At 35.6% G+C, this 14,454-nt stretch overlaps 1 pseudogene; it reads left to right on the top strand.

Moving 5' to 3' along the window:
* Positions 1 to 5,737: 5,737 nt before the first annotated feature.
* Positions 5,738 to 14,072, top strand: LOC125841769 (F-box protein SKIP19-like; annotated as a pseudogene).
* Positions 14,073 to 14,454: the final 382 nt, after the last annotated feature.

Below are 14,454 nucleotides of genomic sequence, written 5' to 3'. Positions count from 1 at the left end.
TACTAGTCTCTAGGCACATGCGTTGCACGTGTGTCTTGTGTTAATTAGTACAAAACAATTAAATGATATAGATGCTACTAAAAACTTGCAAGTAATATTGAGCAATTAAATTTTGAAAGAGAAGTATAATGGTTTATAGTTATACACAATCAATTGAATTGGTATATGTGATATTTTTCTTATATAGTTCTAATATATCTTATACTTAGTACAACATTTTCATTATAATTTTTTTAATATTTCACCAACAAATAGTTTATATGTGACATAAGTAACATTGATTATGTATGCAAGTGTTTCACACATCTTAAAGTTTGTATCTTGTGTAAGAGATTGTAACCTCCTTTTTATAGACACATGCATATCAAAAAGTTGTTGCCGAATAAAAGTCGTATTTCATGTTGTACAAATACTGATCAACATATGTTTCTTTAATGTAACACCCCAGAGAATTTTTCGAACTAAGACTCGAGCCATCCGTCATGTGGAGTGAGATTTTACCGAGGAATAAAAATTTCTTTAGTGTTAAGTTAAGGTCCCTAGATGTAGCACATTGAGTTCCAAGAAGAGTTAAATTGGAAATAGTCATTTTGGAAAGAATCTGGAAAATTTGGCTAAGTATGAAAAAAAAATGAGTTTTTGGTCAACTTTGAGCAGTCGTAAATCCTAGCTCAAAATGATTTAGGCGAATTTCCAGTTATATCTGGAAAGCCCTTGGAATGATCTTTCCAACGCCACTGAGTTTTCTTGATTCCGAGTTCGTATGAGTGAGTTATGCCCTTTGGAAGTTGGGCTGTTGGCACAGTCGCACAGGGCAGTTTGTTTAGTCCGAAAATTTTAAGGGTATTTTGGTCTTTTCCCTAATCTTTTCTTTGGGTTATATTGAGGTGTTAGACTGATGTTTGAATCATTTTTGTCCCATTTTAAAGAGTGAGAGTAAGAGTGAGAGTTAGGGCTTGGAAGATAAGAGAGAAAGAAGAGGAAAAGAAGAGGAGAAAGAGAAGAAGAAGCTAAGGATCGTCGTGGATTTTCGTCGGGGGTGATCCCTAATCAGGTATGTGAGTTCTTTAGTGTGGGTTGATCCTTTCCCCCACACACCAAGCTCATTTTATGATTTGAGAAAAGATTGGATTTGTTGTTGAAGTTGTTGAAGTTGTTAGTTGTTGTTGATGTTGTTAGTTGTGTTGTGGAAGTTATTGTTGGTTGTGGCACATGATTTGGTTGTGTTCTTGAGCTGAAACCTATTGTATATTGAGGGACTTTATGATCCTTAGTGTTGGTTGGTTCATACCCCCACACACCAACTCGTTTTTAATTCCAAGAAAAGATTTATTTTGGTTGTTGAAGTTGTTGGTTGTGTTGTTGAAGTTCTTGCTGATTTGGGACAGGATCTGGTTGCGTTTTTTAGTGGAATCCACTGTATGTTGAGGGGTTTATGACCCCAAGTGTTTGGGAAAAGAACCTTTGAGGTTGAGAGGGTTTAGAGTTGGCAACATGAAGGAGAAAAGTTGGGCAGCTTGCCTGAAGCAAGTCTGCGTTGCAGCCGTGTTCCCTCTGCGAACAAAATCTACCTTGTTTTCAGAATTTAAATTTCGAAATTTTCTTAAGTCTAGCTGTCCTAAATTATTTCCTAAACATCATGGGGTCCTTCCAAACATAAATCATTACCCTTGAATTCATAATTCCAATTTAAGGAGAGTTTAGTTTCCAATTCAAGTGAAGTTAGTTTCCAATTCAAGTGAAGTTAGATTCCAATTCAAGTGAAGTTAGTTTCCAATTCAAGTGAAGTTAGATTCCAATTCAAGTGAAGTTAGTTTCCAAGTCAAGTGAAGTTAGAGGTTAAGCTTAGAAGTTAAGTAAGTCAAAGCAAGTCTTCAAACTTTTCAAGATTCTTCATTGAACGTTTTAACTTCATTCTAAGGCTCAAGTTCCAAGTTAGTATAGATTTCCAAGTTAAGTATAGAGTTTCAAGTAGAGTGAAAAGTATTGAGTTTCAAGTCAAGTCAAAAGTTAAGAATTTCATGTTAAGTTAAGAGTTTCACATCAAGCCAAGAGTTCAAGTAAAGTAAAGAGTAAAGAGTTGAGTTCATTTTTCTCAAAGTTATTAGGGAACTATGTATTCCCAAAGAAGTTTTAAAGAAATGTCTTTACATTTAAACAAGGTTGGAAATTGAGATTTCCAAAGAGCCTTCGGGCTAGTTTTTGAGTAATTATCTCATATCAGCAGGAATAAATATGTTTTAAAAACATAAGAGCCAGTACATTTTTGGGAGTAGTATCGAGCACCGAATTGGGGGAGCGTTCAAAGAACCCACAGCCCCCATAGAACCATGTTAGCCACCATGGGTAGAAAAGGATCATACTTTTTAGATGAATCCTTTTCATATTAGACTAGTGGATCCATTAGGCAGATCAGGTCTTATACCTTTGGCCGGGTATAAGATGCTCTGGCAGCGTGAGGTCGATCGCTGTATCATCACTATAGCTCTTATGTGATGGTTGTCGGTTAGAGAAACTCTCACAACAGTTATTGTATTTTTATACACAGAAATTATTGTATTTCTATATACATCAGTTCAATTGTATTTCTATATACATCTCAGGCTTATTGTATCCTTGTATACACACAGAGTTTATAGCATGTTTTAAACAGTCTTTCTTTATATCGCACTTGTTTTAAATTGCCTTATATTGAAAGAAGTCAGTCAGGTTGAGTTCAGTTATTCAAGAGTCGAGTATCCTTAAGTTAACTATCTTTGAGTTGAGTATATATCTTGAGTTGAGTATCTATCTTGAGTTGAGTATCTATCTTTGAGTTGAGTATATATCTTTGAGTTGAGTATTTATCTTGAGTTGAGTATCTATCTTTGAGTTGAGTATATATCTTTGAGTTGAGTATCTGTCTCTGAGTCCAGTATCTATCTTTTGAGTTGAGTAAGTTTGAGTAGTTTTGAGTATTCCTTGAGTTGAGAAAGTTTGAAAAGAGGTAAGTTATTCAGTTTATTCCAGTTTTCCTTGTAGCCTATGTTGTTTAGCTTTCCAGCTTACATACTCGTACATTCCACGTACTGAGCCATTTGGCCTGCATCTTTTTATGATGCAGACACAGGTATTCAGGATCATCAATAGGAGATTCGTTGATACATCCGGGAGTTCCAGTTAGCTATGACAAGCTTCTTTGCTTCCGGAGGATTTCATTTACCTTTCAGTTATATCAGTTGTTAGGAGGTCGTGGGTCTTGTCCCGGCTTCCATCTTTATCAGTTAGAGGCTTCATAGATAGACAATAGAGTTTCAGAAGTCTCTTCATTTATTTTGTTAAATGTTTTGAAGACTAAAGTTGCCTTTTATGGCGAGTTGTATATATATTCTATTATACAGAGTTTTCTTTTGAATTAAAGATTTGTAAAGTTGAGTTTATAAACTCTTATTCAGTTTTAAGCTCTTGTATGCTTAAGTTAGTATTCCGCTTGGAGTCAGCCAGGATGAGGGTTCGCTTGGGGACCAGCAATGGTCTTCGAGTGCCGGCCACGTCCAGGGTGTAGGCTCGGGGCGTGACATTTAAGGTGAATAATGTATCATTGTCAATTTCATGGGATACACTTAAAAAATAATGTTTATTTGTGATAGAGATAGTTAATAATTAGTGGCATTAAAACAAATCAAGAAAAAGATATACATTAAAGAAAAACAAATACAAAAAATATCGAGAACTATATAGAGAAGATAAAAAAAAAAATGATAATAGATTACAATATATATATATATATATATATATATATATATTGATTTAATGAAGTTAGCTATTCATATTCCTAACTAAAGAGATTCCATGCATCTATTGACCATTCAATTTAATTTAATTAAATATACGTCTAGTAAACTGAAAAATATCTTGATGCTTAGAAAATTGAAAATATTTTGATGCTTAGAAAACTGAAAATGCTTAAAAGCCATATTGGAGGAGGTGTAATTCATAACTAATGAATAAAAAATTAACTTTTGTGTTGGATTAGTAGTTAATAATTAATTAATATAAATACTTTACAACATTTTAATTTAGTGTAGGGGCGAAAAGGTAATCCAACTTTTCGCTTTGGTGCTTCCCACTTTGAATAATATATAAATAAATATAAATAAATAATAGGCTTAAGTCATCAGTTGCCACTTAAAGTTGTCCGCATATTTCACTTGGACACCTTATCTTACATTTGTTCCAATTGAATACCTTTATTAGTAAAAAAAAAAATACCTATTGAACATTTTTTGACAATCAACTAAAAACACAAATTGTGTGTCATCCACTAGCGATGACATGGCATAATAACTAATTAGAAAAAGACATGTGGCCTTGGGCCCATAATAACAATTAAAAAATACATTAAAAATAAAATAAAATTAAAATTTGTTTTCAGCCCCAAAAATTTTTTGGAAAAACCTTTCTCCCCATTTTCTTCTTTGCCAAAGACCCAGGCACCCACCCACCCCGACGTTCATCCTTTCCCAGTTTCTTCTTTGCTAGTACACACAACCGTTTCCGATTGAAACCACCCATTCTCCGATAATTGTTCTCACGCCGATTACCTCACACCTACCTCCTCTCCTTGAACGATTTCAAAGAAAATAATTTCAGATTCATATTAGTCTTGTCGGAAAAAATGGAGTTTCGCCGGAATTATTTTTGACTCAATTTAATTTTTATTTTTGATGAAATTCTCTTCTATAACTCAAATGAAAATCTTTATCAGTAAATTCTTTTGATTTTTAGTGTTCTAACTAATTATTAGTATTTAATTGATGCTTTTCCGATGAAGAAAACAATGACGACTATATCGATGATTGCGGCATGATGCTAGAAGGAAAGAAAGAATGAAGGATTAGATGGGAAAGAGTTGTGTCGAGTGATGGTGGCGAAGGACTTTGCCTGATGAAAATATTGGATTGAGTAGGGAAGACAAATTGGGGAAGATGATGCTAGGGATTTTATAATATATTTTTTTATATGTTTAAGTTATAATTTTTCTAATGTTGATATCTCCATTTTTTATTGGTCTGCCAAAATAAGTTTCTGGCTTCACGCACTTCCTTAGATCTGTAATACACTCATGATGTCATGTCACCGAAAAGTATTTAATAGGTACATGTTTTGAACGGTAAAGGTGTTCAATAGGTATAATGTCTAATTGAGGTGTCTAAACGAATTATGTGAAAAACTTTAAGAGTCCGCAGATGACTTAAGACTAAATAATATGAGACATAGCAATATTTCAGTATCGAATAATATAATTATGCATGTGTACGTAAGAGTGTCCCCTATAACATAGAGCACAAAAAGCATTTTTTCAGTCTGATGATGTTTCACAATCTTTGCCTTTTCTATGTCTATCAATAACTTTCCATCAGACAATCATATAAAGTATACAAAAGAGTGCCTTCAATTTAGAAGTCCTTGAGATCATCGATTGCGAGAAACTGGTGAATGGCCGAGAAGAGTGGCATTTACAGACAATCCCGTCTCAAAGAGTTGCAGATCATTAAGCAAGACATTTGTGCTGACAAAAATATCCCTTCTTTTTCTGTTTTTTTTTTTCCACATTTTTTTTCTTTTTTCCCCTAAATTTCCTCAACACCAATAACCCCACAACCTAAAAACACTCAAATAAAAAAAATTAACCTTGAACACACTCACGCCCAAAATAAATATAAACCAAAAACAAAGCCGAACTGCACATTTCAAAATGGAAGTAGAATATATGGAAAATCCAATTGTGCGCCATGGCTGGAATTGCCGTTGGAGATTACATCAATGATACTACAGAAGCTTGGGACTATAGATATATTGAAGAATGCCGATAAAGTGTGTACAACTTGGCACCAATTGTACCAAGAACCAGACATGTGGTAGGTTATCAAATTGCAAAATGCCGACACCGATGATTTCTGGGACAGTAAGGATGCCTTGGAGAAGATATACCGTCCAGCTGTGGATCGTTGCCAGGGTCAATTAATTGATATCAGTCTTGAGTACTATGGCATCGAAAATATGCTCAATTATATTGCTCAAAGGTTCCATTTTTTAAACCCTAATTTCAAATGTTGCATATCTATTTCTAGTAATTAACTCTGTATCTTTTCAACAGATCACCTCAGCTCAAACGTCATGAACTCATATGTTCCTATAATGTCTTTGGCGATGAGTTGAGTGCTTCAGTGAAGAAGTTCACGTTGTTGGAGGAACTGTAGAGAATAGCAGAAGAAAAGTATAATTTGAGAAGCCTTCTGCTAGCCCAAGATCGTTAACTAAGATCGAAAGATTCAACTAAAGAAGAGAAAGCTAGAAAGGAGAACTTGTTTATGGAAGACGACTATTTTATTTGAGTTGTTCTTGGTTTTTTCTTTTGTTAATTACAAATGCCTAATATCATCCCTATTTATACTTGTATAGGGATGCTTCTACAAACTATACTAGATACATCTACAAGAAATATCTAGATATCCTTATCTTCTAACTATGTAACAAGAATCTAGATATTTCTATATTTTACTATAAATATCTAATTATCTAGATTCCAGAACATCTAGATTTTTCTTTAGTATAAATATCAAAGATATTTACTCTACAAAATTCTAGAAAGTTCTGCTAAATATCTAAGATATTTTTTGTACCTCCAAAAAATCATCTTTATTTTTCACACTCCCCCTTAAAGCGATTTTTTTGGAAACTACCATGCACTTGTCATGGAAGAACTCAAACGAAGCTTTGAGCCACGTCTTGGTGAAAATCTCGGCAGTTTCTTCCAAACTCCTCTTACTTCTTCAAATGATAAAAATTCTTCATTGTCATGTAGATTATCTCCTTGTTGAGTTTTCAGACTCCCCCTTTCTCTTAACTTCTTGACAATTATTTTATCTAGAGAAACACTATCAATTTCTTGTAAAGTCTCAACACCGACACAAGAGCCACTGTCATATTCTCTTATCATCTCCCCGATATATTTTTTGGTAGCTTCAGAGATTTCAAAAATCATATTGTTTGTCTTTGAGACTTCAATATCAACTTCTTTCTCTATTTGATCTCCACTTTCTCTATCTGCTTTTAAAATTTCCTCTGAGTCATTAATTGGCCTTGATATTGCAGAAGATTGACCAAATACTTCCGCTTCCAATACATCTCCCTTAATGCTTTCACTATAAAGGTCGCCACTAGCACATATAGTTTCAGATATTGCCTGTTTAGGATCTTCTTCTTTGATTTCTTCGATAGAAGCTACCATATCACCTCTAAGAACATCCTCAAAAAATTCCTGTTTCGTGCCGTCAACATCAACTTCTTGCTTTTCCACATGATCGACTATATTATATTCTAGATCCTCGATCCAATCTCCTTCAAGATTGATGGAAATCATGGCATCTATTGCTCGAGTCTCAGCTACTAAACATTGTTCCCACTTTTCTACTTCTTCAGGAGCCTTTTGAGCCAATTGCTCTCCTTAGCTCGGCAATATCTTTTTATGTGTCCTAAATTACCACATCGATAGCATCTCAGAGGCTTCTTACCATAATAGTTAGAAGACTCTTCCTTCTTTCCAGGCGAGGTTGAATCACCTGAGGATCGAGAGTGCGACATATCTCTTGATTTTCCTTTGAAGTTTCTCTTGTCGGCTACAAGAGCATCTCCTTCTCCATCCTTGACAAACACACTAGCCAACTGCTTGGCTAGTAATTCCTGTGATGACAACAAATTTTTAAATTCCTCCAAGGATGGCTGTTGAGCCCATCGTTGAATCGACGTCACAAATGGAATATATTTAGGTTTCAACCCACGAATGACTATTCTTCTCATTCGTACTTCAGAAATAGCCTCTTCTGGATTCAACAAAGATATCTCAGAACATAAGTTCTTAATCTTCAAAAAATACTCGGCAATAGAAAGGTTACCTTGAGTGATGTTAGCTAATTCATTCTCCAATATCTGCAGTTGGGCTTCATTCTTCTTGTTGAACAAACGATCAAGGGTCCTCCATATTTCATGAGCTGATTTACACTTTATAATATGATCGAATAAATCGAAAGAGATTGTCCTCTTCAGAATGAACTCCGCCTTCGCATTAATCTGCTTCCACTTCTTGTACGCACTGCTATTTTTTGGTCCGTCATCAGGAGGACTTGTGTTATTCCCATTAACAACATCCCACAAATCCTCTCCTACAAGGTATGATTCCATACATGTCTTCCATACCTTGTAATTGAAGTGATTCAACAACTCCATTCCCAATCCATTAACACGGCCGCTAAAATTCATATAGACAAACCAGTTGAATCTACCACTAACCCGATCTTGAAATAACACCCAGAAACCAACGTATGGTTATGGCTCTGATACCATGTAGAGAATATCAGAAGAAAAGTATAATTTGGGAAGCCTTCTGCTAGCCCAAGATCGTTAACTAAGGTCGGAAGATTCAACTAAAGAAGAGGAAGCTAGAAAGGAGAACTTGTTTATGGAAGAAAGCTATTTTATTTGAGTTGTTCTTGGGTTGTTCTTGGTTTTTTCTTTTGTTAATTACAAATGCCTAATGTCATCCCTATTTATACTTGTATAGGGATGCTTCTAGAAACCATTCTAGATACATCTACAAGAAATATCAAGATATCCTTATCTTCTAACTATGTAACAAAAATCTAGATATTTCTATAGTTTACTATAAATAACTAATTATCTAGAACATCTAAATTTTTCTTATGTACAAAATATCAAAGATATTTACTCTACAAAATTCTGGAAAGTTCTACTAAATATCTAAGATATATTTTGTACCTCCAAAAAATCATCTTTATTTTTCACATGAACTGCACCTTTGCTACATCCAAATCAATATACAAGGCATTGAAACTATAGGCCGTTCTTGCCGTTCTTTAAAGTCGTTTAAGTTGAAAAACCAGATCTATGGATATGAAAAATACGATGGAGAAGCCATAGCAATTGCAGAGAACATGCCTGAACTGCACCACCTTCAACTCCTTGGAAATAACATGACAAATGAAGGATTGGAAGCTATTCTTAATGGTTGTTGTCACCTTGAATCACTTGATCTACGGCGATGTCTTAATGTCCATCTAGGAGGCGATGTAGGGAAGCGATGTTCTCAACAGATCAAATATCTTAGACATTCTCAGGACCGCACAAAAGATTTTGGGTTTGGTATTGAAATGCACAATTTTGAATCATTTGATGAGGATACCTATGAGCAAAATTCTTGGAAGTGTGAGCACATAAATTCTTGGTAGTGTGAGCTCATAGAAGGATATTTCTTATAATAATGAAGTCGATGCTAGGAGCTAGAAGGATACGTTCGTAGGCAGATAATTCACTGGCTTTCTAATCATCGACCTCATCTCGGATGATGATGATTATTATGAATTTTTTTATGCCAACAACTATTCTAATGAAGATGAGATGTTCTTCAAATGTTGAGGCCCTCTATCTTGTTGATGGTAAATTGCATCAATCCTTTAATTTCCTAATTGTCCTTTTTCTCTTTGTCATATTATGAAGTATAATTAGTTGATTGGTTTGTTAAGCCCTAAGAATATGTTAGAACAACTGAACAAGATTAATGATAAAAATATAAGGAATCCAAAGCAAAACTTGCTTGGCTTAGAGGCACGTTAATATGTTTCTTGAAGATAGTTGGAGTCTCTCCCACGAGCAATCGGAAGAATAAATAACAAATCTATCTTCGGGATTCAACTAAACCACAAAACAAGTAGCATTCAAGATGTTGCTCTTCTATTCTTGAATGGGTGATTTCACCTTTTGATTAATGTCTCACAAGTGTTTTTCAAGGGAAAGTAGTTTTTTTGAGTGCTTATCTTTTCAACCAAAAGAAACTCAATTTATAGGACAAAGTTTTGGAAGAAAAAAGACTTTAATTAAATTGTATTTATTATAGGTTCATGAATTAAAAAGGAAAAACTTATATTCCAAAAAAAAACCATAACGTAGAATTAAAAGCCTCTTTCAAAAAATCATATAACGTAGAATTAAAACAAAATGAATGTTACAACTCACATTCATGTATTTTGTTATTTCAAAACTTTTAACAGATGAATTTGTTTCAAAATTAATTGAAACACTAACTCTTACAATCCCCCACTTGTTTCAAGAAATTTTTATCTTTGAAAAATCCAAAAATATTTTGAGACATTAATCTAGCAACATGCATCAATAATGGTGTCTTTTGGACTTGAACCATTAGCTAGTGAAGACTTTCTAAATCATTGACTACTTAGTGAATAAATCTTGAACTAAGTGGTTCATTGAATGAAATAGAAAAATACTCCACACATATCACTTTGTTCCGATGAAAATCAAAATCCTTTGACACCTTACGACCATGTGTCCTGAATCCTTTTAGCCAAGTGCTTTAAGATTTCCCTGTTAAAATCTTATTGAAGCGACCTCCAATTTGCACTTAGTGCGGTGAATTCATCAAGAGTAACTTTGCATATTCCGACAAAATAGTCTATGAATTTTATTAAGAGAAATTAATCTCATTCTCATTTACAACAAAGTATCAGTAAATCTATCGAGAGTATTCCTACACACTTCAATCGAAATCGATTTATAGACTTATTAAGAGAATATAATCTCATCCTTCTCTTTAGGAGAAATATCAAAAAAAATTATCAAGAGTTTTCTTACTTACTCCAACCGAGATCAGTCTTATAAATTGTAACATCTCGCAACTAGAAAGAAATAGAAAGAAGTTTAAAATCTGGAAATAGTCATTTTTGGAAAATTTTAAGCAGGTTAAAGTGAGTTTTTGGTCAACTTCAAATGACCATAACTCCTATATCAGGATGAGTTAGGTGTAGTTCCAGATATTGTTGGAAAGCTGTTGGAATGATCTTTCCAACGCCGCTAAGTTTGCGTGATTCCGAGTTAGTATGAGTGAGTTATGTCCTTTGGAAGTTGGGCTGTTGGAATAAGGAAATGTCTAACCCGGATTTTAGAAGGACGATTTAGTCTTTTCCTTACCTAATTTGCCTATTTCGTTTTTAGGATTTTGTTTGGGGTAAAACAAGACTTTATTCAGTTTAGAAAATTAGAATTTACGCTAGGGCTTGAAGAGGAGAAGAAAGAAGGGAAAAGAGGAGAGAAATCAAGAAATCGCCAAGAACGTTCAAGCTTTGCGAGTGGAATTTGTCGGGGGTGATCCCTACAAGGTATGTGAGATCACATAGTGTTGGGTTAGTTCACCCACACACCAAACTTGTTTCAATTCAGCAAAATTGGAGTTGTTTGAATGTTAAGAAAGTGAAGTTCTTGAAGAACATTGTTGAATTCTTGTTGGTTGATTGTTGAATGCCTAGTGTTGATTTGATTCATGTTTCCGGATTGTTTTTTGAGTTAAATCTATTGGGTATTGAGGGTACTAATGATCCTAAGTGTTTAGCGAAAGAACTATGGAAGTTTAGAGAGTTTAGAGATGAAAAACGAAGGAGAAAAGTCAGATTTTTTTGGGGAAAAGGGTGGGGAGTCACGCCAGCCAGCGCAGTCCAAAAGAATCTCTGACGTTTACCCCTTGGGATGCCGCGCCAGCCAGCGCGCCCCAACTTGTCCTCTGAAGTTTGGGGCCTGGCTCCCCACACCTCTCAAAGCGCCAAGGACGCCAGTTCACCCCATTCTTCCCCCTTCTTTTCGTACTAGTTTCTAAGTGATGTACCTATGTTTCCTAGTTGATTCTAACACTCTAAGGTACATCTAAACATCATGAAATTATCCATAAACATGAGATAATGAACCTTGAATCCATAATCCAATTCAAGGAAAGTTAAGATCAAAGTCAAAGAAGTTCAGAGTAAAGTCTAGAAGTTAAGAAGCAAGTCAAAACAAAGTTTCTTAAAGTTTTCAACAGTCTTTAACATCGCTTTAAATACATTTTAAGACTCCAGTTTTCAAGTTAAGCAAAGAGTAAGGAGTTGAGTTCATTTCTCAAAAAACTATTACGGAACTAAGTATTCCAAAAGAAGTTTATAAATGTTTTCACATTTGAGCAAAAAAAGGGAATATCGATTCTAAGAGAGCCTTTTGGCTAAGCTTTGAGTAATTATCTCAAACTAAAGAAAGAGTTATTTTTTAAACATATGAGCTAAGTATATTTTTATGAGTAGTATTAAGCACTGATATGGGGATGCGAGATCATATTATCTCAAGTGTCCATAAACCATGTAGCCATCATGGGTATTAATGGGTCATACTTTTTAGATGATCACATAAGCTAAGCTAGTGTATCCACTAAGTTAAGTAGGTTCTATATGACGGCAAAGTATAGGACCATTCTGGCAGCGTGTTAAAAGACGTTGTATCACCACTTAGGCTCATAGTGGTGGTTGTCGGTTAGAGAAACTCCCACAAAAACCATATTTATTATATGTGTAAACTTGAGTTTTTTACTGCATTCTTTTAACGAACTAAGTTGCTTTTTACTGTTTATAAAGCTTTCATATATTGCATGTGTTCATTGCTTTATTTGAGTTAAGTTGTTCATGAGTTTAGAAAAGCCAAGGTAAGTGTTTCTTTTAAAATCTTTTCAAGCCTATGTATTGTTTAGCATTCCAACTCGCATACTCGTACATTCAATGTACTGATGACAGTTGGCCTGCATCTTCTTATGATGTAGACGCAGGTAACCAGGATCAGCATCCAGTGCCTCGTTGATCCAGCTTGCGTACTCAGAGTATGTGGTGAGCCTCTTTGCATTCAGAGGACTCCTTTATTTGCTTTCTAGTTTAGTTCATTAGGATGGTGTGGGGATTGTCCTAATATCCATCTCAGTTAGTTAGAGGCTTCATAGACAGTCAGTTATTAGTTCTTTAGTCTTCTCATTTTATCTTATGTTAAGACTTGGGTTGCCAGTTTGGCCAAGTTGAATATTTAATTCTTTTAACATTCTAAGTTATATTATTAAGCTATTTTAGAAAGTTTTTTTGATCATTGTAATCATGCTTAGAGTCTTTCATTGAGTTAAGTAAGCCAGATCAAGGGTTTGCTTGGGGCCAACAATGGTTCTCGAGTGCCAGTCCCACCTAAGGTGTAGGCTCGAGGCGTGACAAACTTGTTATCAGAGCACAAATTCAAGAGTCCTAGGGAGTCTATGAAGCCGTCTTTGTAGAGTCCTAGTTATCAGTGTGTAACGCGCCACATCTATAATTAGGAGGCTACAACATTTAGAAAAATTTCCCACTTCTTCACACTCATTTCGTGCGTTAGAGTTTGAGCTCTAAAAGTTTCCTTCTAATTCTTGCTTACGCGTGTTTCAGATAATCGTGCCTCCACGAAGAGTAGTCAGAGGTCGTCCAACTAGGAGGAATGTTGAGGAACAAGATTTACCCAATGAACCTAAAGTGCAACCACAAGGAGAAGTTACAAATGCTGAGTTCAGAGAGGCTATAAGGATGCTTAGTCAAGTTGTGACCAACCAAGCTGGGCATCAGAGAGGAGCTCGACAAGAAGAGGCAGACACTTCCAGGATTCGTGAGTTCTTGAGGATGAATCCTCCAAGCTTCACTGGTTCGAGCACTACTGAGGATCCAGAGAACTTTATTGAGGAACTGAAAAAGGTGTTCGATGTGATGCATGTTACTGATACTATGAGAGTTGAGCTAGCTGCATATCAGATGAAAAATGTTTCTAGGACCTAGTTTGATCAGTGGAAAGGGGGCAGGGCTAAGGATGCACTACCTGCGAGTTGGGCCTGTTTTTAGGAAGCTTTCTTAGGGAGTTTATTTTCCCGGGAACTAAAAGAGGCCAAGGTACGTGAGTTCCTCACACTTAAGCAGGATTCTCTAAGTGTTCATGAATATGGGTTGAAGTTCACCCAACTATCCCGTTATGCTTCGGAGATAGTTAAGGACATGAGAAGTAGAATGAGCTTGTTCGTTGTTGGGTTAGGCCGTCTATCAAGCAAAGAGGGCCAGACAACAATGCTTATTGGGGACATGTACATTTCGAGGTTGATGGTTTATGTGCAGAAGGTTGAGGAAGAGAAGCTGAGAGACAGGGAATAATTCAGAAATAAGAAAGCGAAGACAGGGAATGAGTCTGGGCAGCAGAAGGTTAGTGTAAATCGTTTGTCCTTTCAGAAGCAAAAGAGACCTGCACCATCATCTGCTAGTGCACCTGCACCAAGAAACAAAGGTGAGTAATGGTTAGAATTCGTAGAACCTCAGAGCTAGACCTGCGCAGTCTCAAGGTAGTATGGCACAAGGAGGTAAATGGGCTCCTGCATATGCTAAGTGTGGTAGAATCCACCCAAGTAAGTGTCGTGATGGCCAGACAGGTTGCTTCAAGTGTAGGCAAGATGGCCACTTCATGAAAGAGTGCCCTAAGAACAGGCAAGGTAGCGGCAATCAGGGCAGTAAAGCCCAATCTTCATCGGTTGCCCCACTA

Source organism: Solanum stenotomum, chromosome 10 (genome assembly GCF_019186545.1).
Source record: "Solanum stenotomum isolate F172 chromosome 10, ASM1918654v1, whole genome shotgun sequence".
NCBI lineage: Eukaryota > Viridiplantae > Streptophyta > Magnoliopsida > Solanales > Solanaceae > Solanum > Solanum stenotomum.
This window is presented reverse-complemented; position numbering and strand designations above follow the sequence as displayed.